The sequence below is a fragment of the Lycium barbarum genome, chromosome 6, assembly GCF_019175385.1.
Source record: "Lycium barbarum isolate Lr01 chromosome 6, ASM1917538v2, whole genome shotgun sequence".
NCBI classification, from domain to species: domain Eukaryota; kingdom Viridiplantae; phylum Streptophyta; class Magnoliopsida; order Solanales; family Solanaceae; genus Lycium; species Lycium barbarum.
Window position 1 is genome coordinate 13,335,550 of NC_083342.1, and position 8,904 is coordinate 13,344,453.

At 39.5% G+C, this 8,904-nt stretch overlaps 1 non-coding gene across 1 annotated transcript; it reads left to right on the top strand.

The window, feature by feature from the left end:
- The first annotated feature begins 619 nt into the window (after positions 1-619).
- Positions 620-726, top strand: LOC132600982 (small nucleolar RNA R71). The gene has a single exon (XR_009567436.1). It is a non-coding gene; the product is annotated as a small nucleolar RNA R71 (small nucleolar RNA).
- The last annotated feature ends 8,178 nt before the right edge of the window (positions 727-8,904 follow it).

Below are 8,904 nucleotides of genomic sequence, written 5' to 3' on the forward strand. Positions count from 1 at the left end.
GAACTACCTTGCTCTGTTGACTGCCCTTTCGGTGGTATATAAGGATTGGAACTCTTGTTCCCAAAATTGTTGTTGTTGTTGTAGCTCCCTTGGTTCGCACTACCATAATTATTATTGTAGTTCCCTGAGTTGTTATAAGCACCTTGACCTTGCTGAGGTTTCCATTGATTCTGATTCTAGTAACCACCTTAGTAGTTCTGTCTTTGGTAACCCCTTAGCATATTTAACCTGCATAGGGGGCCCATCATGGAACGGACCATCTTGAGTATGGTACATCCCTTTTGGCAAAACTTTTTCATCCTCACAAACATTTACCTTCTTAATCTGGGATTCATCAAACTTCTTTGTTAGCAAGGAAATATTTGTTGCAAGTTCTGCCAATGTTTACTGGGTATCTTGATTCTCCTTTACTATATTCTGGATCATAACACTACCATACGGTGCCACATCAGCATTGTTTGAGTGCGAAGTTTGATTATGAGTAGTCAGCTTGTTAAGTATGTTGGTCACTCATCGATAAGATTTGTTCATGAAACAACCATCAACTGCATTATTAGCAACTGACTGCGTCACTGGATCTAGCCCTTAGTAGAACTTCTCCATTAATATGTGATCCGGAGAACCATAATTCGGACTCTTCTGCAAATACTCCTTGAATCTCTCCCAGGCTTCGTATAGTTGTTCCCCCGATCACTGCTTAAATTCATAGATCTTATCACGAATTTTAGCCTTTCTGCTAGGAGGGTACCATTTCGTGAGAAAAGCAGTCACCATCTCTGCCCATGTAGTAATCAAATTTCGAGGCAGCTTCCCAAACCATGTTCTTACATCTCCCGCCAAGGAATATTTGAATAACCTTAGCCGAATAACATCTTGTGGAACGTTGTTCTGGATGTGATTAGCACACACATCCATAAAATTCTGCAAATGACGTTGAGGGTCACTCTCGGTCGAGTTCCGAAAGTATCCCTAGAGCTTCAACAACTGGTATAGAGAGGAGACAATTTTCACGGTAGCAACTCCAAATCGTGGCTGAACAATGGCAGATGCATAGTCCTCCTCTAGAACAAGATCAGCGAAAACATTCTCATTATCGAATTCATTTACCTGATTATTTAACCGATTCCCCTGGTTACCAGTACGTTGATTTTGCTGATTCTGATTCATGTTCACATAGTTTACACGGAGTAGCAAACAAGGTGTGATGGAATAACCAAAAGACTTTAATAAAAGCAAACACTATTTAGTAATTTCAAAACCGTATTCCCTGGCAACGGTGCTAAAATTTGATACGCTCAAATTACACCTATCAAAGGTATAACGCGAACGTTGTCAAATATAGTAACCCAACAAGGCTGGGGTCGAATTGCATAGGGAATATGGTATGAAAAGGTTACTAAAGTCGTAGGATGTTAAATTTAGGTCTAATGTCTTAATCCGATGATTTTGGTAAAAGTTGGTTTTTTATGACTAATTGCTTTGGGTGGTAATTTATGGTAAAAGAAACTAAGGTTCTGTCCCCGTTAGATAGAGTGTATGATCATGGGTATTGATCTTGATATACTTCTAATGGATCATTATATGAATGCATTTAATCTCTATATGAATCTCTACTATTTTCCAATAAATAAAGAATATCTCTTTCTATGATTTCCCCAAATATAAGAAAGTAACTATGAAGAACAACTAATTATGCCAAGTAAATTCTTCGTATTCCTAAGTGAATTTATTAAACCAAGTTTAAAGCTTTGATTCCTTGTTATTTATTCTTACCAACCCTAATTATTTTCCCAAATAAATCGAGGTTTATGGCTTTAATCTATGTTTGCAACCATTAATTATGAATGAAGAATGAAGAATAAATAAAACCTAATAATTCATTATGTGTATATCAATCACAAACCCAATCACAAAACACCCATCATTGGGTTCACAACCCTAGTAAGGGAATTTAGCTACTCATGACGAAGAACAAGAAATAAGAAATTGAAGAATTCATAATTGCTTATTTTGGAAGAAAAGGGGAATTGATAATACTTGAATTGATGTTTGAACCTTAAAAAACAAGAGAGTATTTTATGTTCTAAGCCAAAAGTCAAAATATAATAACGGATAACAATTAAAACCCTACAATGGACTATTTATAGGTTTCAAAACGTAAAATTATAGAATTTGCACTTAAGTCCCAGGCGGTACTTATACGGTCCGTACAACTTTTCACGGACCGTATAAGACTTATACGACCTTCATTCATGTGTCTACAGAGAACAATACGAACTGGCATTCCACGGTTCGTATAACTTTATGCGGCTCGTACAATCCTGCTCGTGAAACTTCTTCCAACCTTCATCACATCCACTTATACGGCCCGTACAATATTGTAGGGTCCGTATAAGTGTTCATGGTTCAGCATCTCTCTACAGCGACATTCTGTTGTTTTTCCAGCTTTTGTACGACCACAGATACGGTCCGTGCAACTTTCTACGGACCGTGAAAATCAAGCTTCAGTGCAACTTTTCTGTAACTTCTAATTCTTGAACCCCAACTTTCCGATTAACATGAAACATGACAAAAACACATCAAAACAAAACATACTTGCCTAAAAACAAGTAAAACTTCTCGTAAAAGAGTATCAATTGTGGCACAATTTACTGGTACATCAGCCGGGCATGATACTATATATATTACCGACCCTTAGTGGCCGGGCATGATACTATATATATAATCGATCCTTAGTGGCTGGGCATTTTACTATATATAGCCGACCCCTAGTGGCCGGGCATGATACTATATATATAACTGAGCCTCAGTGGCCGGGCAAGATACTTTATATATGTATATATGAAAAATTCTTTTTTTTAAAGCCAAGCATGCATGATATCTGCCTTAAAAAGGCAATTATAGGCACAGGTTGATCTCTTCTATATTATTTTATCTTCATACTTTCATTATGTGGTTTCTCATGCCTCACATACTCAGTACATTATTCGTACTGACGTCCTTTCTTATGGATGCTGCATTCATGCCCACAGGCAAACAGGTAGACGGACCAGACCCTTAGGAGCTTCATCAGTGGAGTTTCAAAAGCGCTCCAGTTGCTTCGGAGCTGCAATTTATTGGTACTACTCTTATGTATATATATACTTGGGCATGGAGGAGTCCTGCCCCGTCTTCATGGATTCCTGTATTCTATATAGAGGCTCGTAGACAGATGTGTGTAGCTAGAAGTCCCATATGAATATCAGTTCATATTGTTGTATTATATTATGGCAGCCTTGTTGGCTTGTGTTTATGGGCATAGCTGTTGATGATTATATAGAGATGTGTCACTAGCTTGTAATATGTGTCTTTATAGAGTATGACGCCCATAAGATATCTTTGTGGTCCACCTAGAAATGATTATGAGACGTACATTTAGAGGTGCTCGGTGGGTTAGCTCCGGGTGCCCGTCATGGCCCTCTGGTTGGATCGTGACAAGATGGGACCACAATGCTACCCGAAGGTCTCACAGAAGAAGTAGAACAGCTAGAGAACGAACAGAAGCCAAACCTGGATGAAACAGAAACCATAAATCTAGAAGGTGAAGAGGATGTCAAAGAAACAAGGATAAGTGCACACCTAGAGACTCCTTTAAAAGAAGAATTGATAAGTTTATTGAGGGAGCACGTGGATATCTTCGCATGGTCATACGCCGACATGCCAGGACTAAGCACCAGCATAGTATCCCACAGGTTACCATCAATGAGGGTTTTGCTCTAGTAAAGCAGAAAACCAGACAATTCAAGCCAAATCTTAGTATCTGATTCAAAGACGAGGTGGAGAAACAGATTGAGTCAGGAGTGGTGGAAGTGACATCATGCCCCACATGGATAGCCAATATAGTTTCGATACCCAAGAAAGACGACAGATAAGAATCTATATGGATTATCGAGATCTTAACAAGGTTAGCCTAAAGGATAATTTTCCACTCCCGAACATCCACATACTCATAGATAATTATTCCAAGCACGAGCTACAATCGTTTGTGGATTGTTTTGCCGTCTACCATCAAATCCTAATGGATAGAGAAGGATGCCGAGAAAATAGCCTTCATCACCCCATGGGGAGTGGACCATTATAGGGTAATGCCCTTTGGCCTTAAGAACGCCGGTGCAACTTACAAAGATCCATACAGAAATTAAAGTCTATGTGGATGATGTCATTATCAAGTCAAGGGAGAGTTCGGAGTGTACCACACATCTGAGGAAATTATTCAACATGCTCCGAAAGTTTAACTTGAAATTGAACCAGGCCAAATGTGCGTTCGGAGTACCGGCTGGAAAATTGTTGGGGTTCATAGTCAGCCAAAAGGGCATACAGCTAGACCCAACAAAGATCAAAGCAATCCAAGAATTACCTCCTCCCCAAACTAAGAAAGAAGTCATGAGTTTTCTGGGGAGGCTGAATTACATTGGGCGATTCATAGCTCAATCCACCATCATTATGGAGCCCATCCTCAAGCTTTTGAAAAAGGAAACTCCTATATAATGGACAGAGGAGTGCCAAGAGGCATTGGAGACTATCAAGAGATACCTGTCCAACCCGCCAGTCTTTGTACCACCAAGGCCCGGGAGCCCATTGCTGCTATATTTGTCAGTGGCTGAAAAGGCCTTTGGTTGCGTGGTAGGACAACACGATGAAGAAGGGAAAAGAGAGCGTGCCATTTACTATTAGTGCAAGAAGTTCACAGCCTGTAAGGCAAGATATACGCCAGTGGAGAAAAGTTGTTGTGCTCTAAATTGGGAGGCTCAGAAATTGAGGCATTATTTGTCTTCGTACACCACTCACCTCATATCCAAGATAGATCCATTGAGTTACATATTCTTCCAACCCATGCCCATCGGGAAGTTGGCCAAATGGCAGATACTGTTAAGTGAATTTGACATCGTGTACATAACCCAGAAAGCCGTTAAAGGACAGGTTTAGGCTGACTTACTAGCCGCAAGCCCGGTGGATGAAGAGCTCAAACCACTGCGCACCTATTTCCCGGATGAAAGGGTGTTGGCCATAGAAGAAGGAACAACAGAATCATATACTGGCTGGAAACTGTTATTCGACGGAGTAGTGAATTACAAAGGTTCCGAAATCGGAGCAGTCTTGATATCAGAAAATAGGCAACACTACCCCTGGCCGCCAAGCTCAAATTTCGTTGTACCAACAACATAGCTGAATACGAGGCTTGCATCCTAGGTCTCAGAATGGCACTGGATAGGAACATCAATAAATTATTGGTCATTGGAGATTCTGACCTGCTGATCCATCAAGTACAATGTGATTGGGCCACCAAGAATGCAAATATCTTACCCTATGTGAACTTGGCACAAAGATTGTGCAAGAAATTTAGAAAGATCGAATTTTGACATACGCCGAGGGCTCAGAATGAATTTGCCGATGTACTAGCCACAACATCATCAATGATCCAACATTCTGAAAGAAGAGCATGCCTATTGCTACCATGTGAAGGCTGAGCCAGATGGAAAACCATGGTGTAATGACAGCAAAATGTATCTGGAAAGACGGGAATATCCCGAAAGCATTACAAGTTGTCACGACCCGACTAGGGGCCGCGACGGGTACCCGGGGCTCGCCACCGAGCACCGCTCGGTCTATTACTTATCATACTCATTTAATGCTCTTTTATCAAATTTATACTCAATTATAAGAAAATCATCTTTCATTTAGAAAACATAATTACTTTCATATACATATGCCTCTTGGCTATCAAAATAGTATATATATATATATATATATAAATATATATATATATATATATATATATATATATATATATATATATATATATATATATATATATATATATATATATATATATATATATATATATATATATATATATATATATATATATACATGATAGCATCCTCGTGAGACCATATAACCCACACTGCATATCTACGAGCCTCTACTAGACTGCTAGACATAAGGACGGGACAAGATCCCGTCATGCCCAATATATACATGTACACAAAAGAATAATCATAAGCACCTCCGGACAATGGAGTGCTCTCAAATCAGCTGCTAACTCCTGTGAGTCTGGATCAGGATCACCTCCCTGCCTACCTGTGGGCATGAACACAACATCCAAAGAAAACGGACGTCAGTACGAACATTGTACTGAGTATGAGAGGCATAAACAATAATGAAACATCAATGAAATGAGAAGGCATCAAATGAAAAGCAATCTGCAACTGATTGTGACTCTTAAAAGAAATAACACATGCTGACTTACACACACTCATCATCATATCATATATGCATAAATGTACAAGCATAAGTTGCACGTCCATATCGGATTGGTGTGATAATCAATAACATTAGCTTGCGTCCAGGCCTCCCGTGTCCGGGATATAAGCTGCCCACTATAGTGGTGTGTATATCTGCCCGACCATATAGGTACGGTGTAATATCATCATCATATGCTCATTATAATATACTCATCATAGTATGCTCATCATAATATGCTCATCATAATACATGCATGAAGACTCAAGGACAACTATACTTTATCGGGGTGACGTAAGGTCGTGATCCCCCGATTTCATTATGGAACATTTATAAGTATCCTGCCTCACCTTGAAGGAAGGAGTATATAAGGTGAGTATGTACAACGCATAAGATCATCGACTTTATGGTACTCTGCCTCACCTTGAAGGGACAATACATAAGGTGAGTGTATACAATGCATGACATACTTAACTTAATGGTATTCTGACTCACCTCGAAGGGAATAATGTGTGAGGTGAGTGTTTACAACATACAACATCATTAGCGTTATAGGAGCGTCATATCATGGACTCTATAATCATTAGACTCAAGCTTATCATCATCATCGTTGGACTCATAACATATCTCTTATCTCATATGGCTATTCATGATCAAAGACTCTTGACTTTCCGGAATATATGTAGAGGATTTGTGGAGAGAAAAGAGAATCATACCATCGGATTCATGCCAAAGAAAGAAAGGACTAGCCTCACATACATTTTTCGTTTAACTACTCTATTGCTTGCTTGTTCTCCTTTAGTGCTCACGACTTTACCTTCAAGAGAATTCGCATTAACATTAGTTAATCGGCTATAAGAACGTGTTACTATTTCTAGGGAAAATTGGACAGCACTTCCTTTGCTTGTACTACTTTCCCCTTATTCTATATCAACTCCCAAACGTTAATGACAACATTCACCATATAGCAACAACAATCATCATTTATCTACATTTACCACAATCCACTATTTCCCTTCAATTTCTCCACAATTATGGTTATAGCTCGTTATCGCGTTTTCTCCTATATAATACTTATTCCACGGTCTAAATTTCATTTATAACATATTCACAATCACAACATATCAACATTCATGACTCATCCCAACCACTATTTAACAATGACACTATTCACTCATTTATGACCCATTTTCTATGTCTTTCTACAATTCAAGTGTCTTAGCCTTCCAATACCTTAAACAACATGGTATGGTCATGAAACTTACCTTAGATGATGGATGAACAAGCCTTGAATGGAAATACTCTTCTAACACCAAAACCCTACTTCACTTCCCTTGGGTTTTCTTGAGGTAGATGAACATTTGCTAGGGTTCACACACTTGATTTCATGGTTTGATGTAGTTGATCATTGATCCTCTTTGATTTTCTTGTGGATGAATATTAGGAGAGTGTTCTAGAGTTTTCTTGAAGTGTAGAGAGTGGAAGTGAAATGAAATGAAATGAAAACGGGTCCCTTAAATTAAATCACAATCTGACCCGACCAACTTATACGGACCAACATACGGTCCGTATATTTTTCACTGACCGTATGTTTGGTCCAGTGGAGTATGCCATTCTGGTCTGACTCTATGGTTGGACATACGGTCCGTGGATTTTATACGGCTAGTATATCTGGCCGTGTAATGTCCAGCTGTCCGGGACTTGTTCTCGTCCACTCGTTTGATCTCCGATCCTTATGGAACCTTCTTGACACTTGTTTAACACCTCAATACCAATCTAAGGGACTTCATTACTCGTCTCTAAGACATCATTATGCCGTCATTAACGCGTCGTCCTTAATTCCTACCCGACACATAACATATCCTTTACTTTCTTTACCAAACTTCTTCATTTACGTCTAATGTCTTTGAATCTTGGTTAGGGTCGTCAAATGCTATCTCTTACTTCTCCGAATCATCGTATACCTCATGTTTCTCGCTAGCCTATTTACTGTACATTAACGGGAAATTTTCCAAGGTGTAACATTCTTCCCCCCTTTTGGAACACTCGTCCCCGAACGTTAAACACTCGGGATTCTACGAAAATTTCGCCAGAGTTTCCCCTGTAATATAGCACTACCATCCTGTCACAACAACCCATAATATCATTGCCTCACGGGGCTACAACATAATAGCATTATAAATTGGCCACACATGACCCATGTACATAAAAGAAAAGCATACATACCTCATAATCTCAATGTCTCATCATAGATTTCTTCCGGGGGTTGAAATAAATGCGGGTATGTGGATTTCATCTTCTCTTCCGCCTCCCAAGTCATTTCTTCCCGATTGTTGTTTCGCCGCAAGGCTTTGACTGAAGCTACCTCTTTATTTCGAAGTCTTCGCACTTGCCTGTCTAGGATGGCAATAGGCACTTCTTCATAGGTTAGTTTTTCTGTCACTTGCACATCATCAATCGGGACAATCCTCGTAAGATCTCCAACACACTCGCGGAGCATCGAAACATGGAAAACTGGATGGACTGATTTAAGCTCTGAAGGCAAGTCCAATTCATAGGCTACATGACCCACCTTACGGACAATTCAAGCCAAATCTTAGTATCTGATTCAAAGACGAGGTG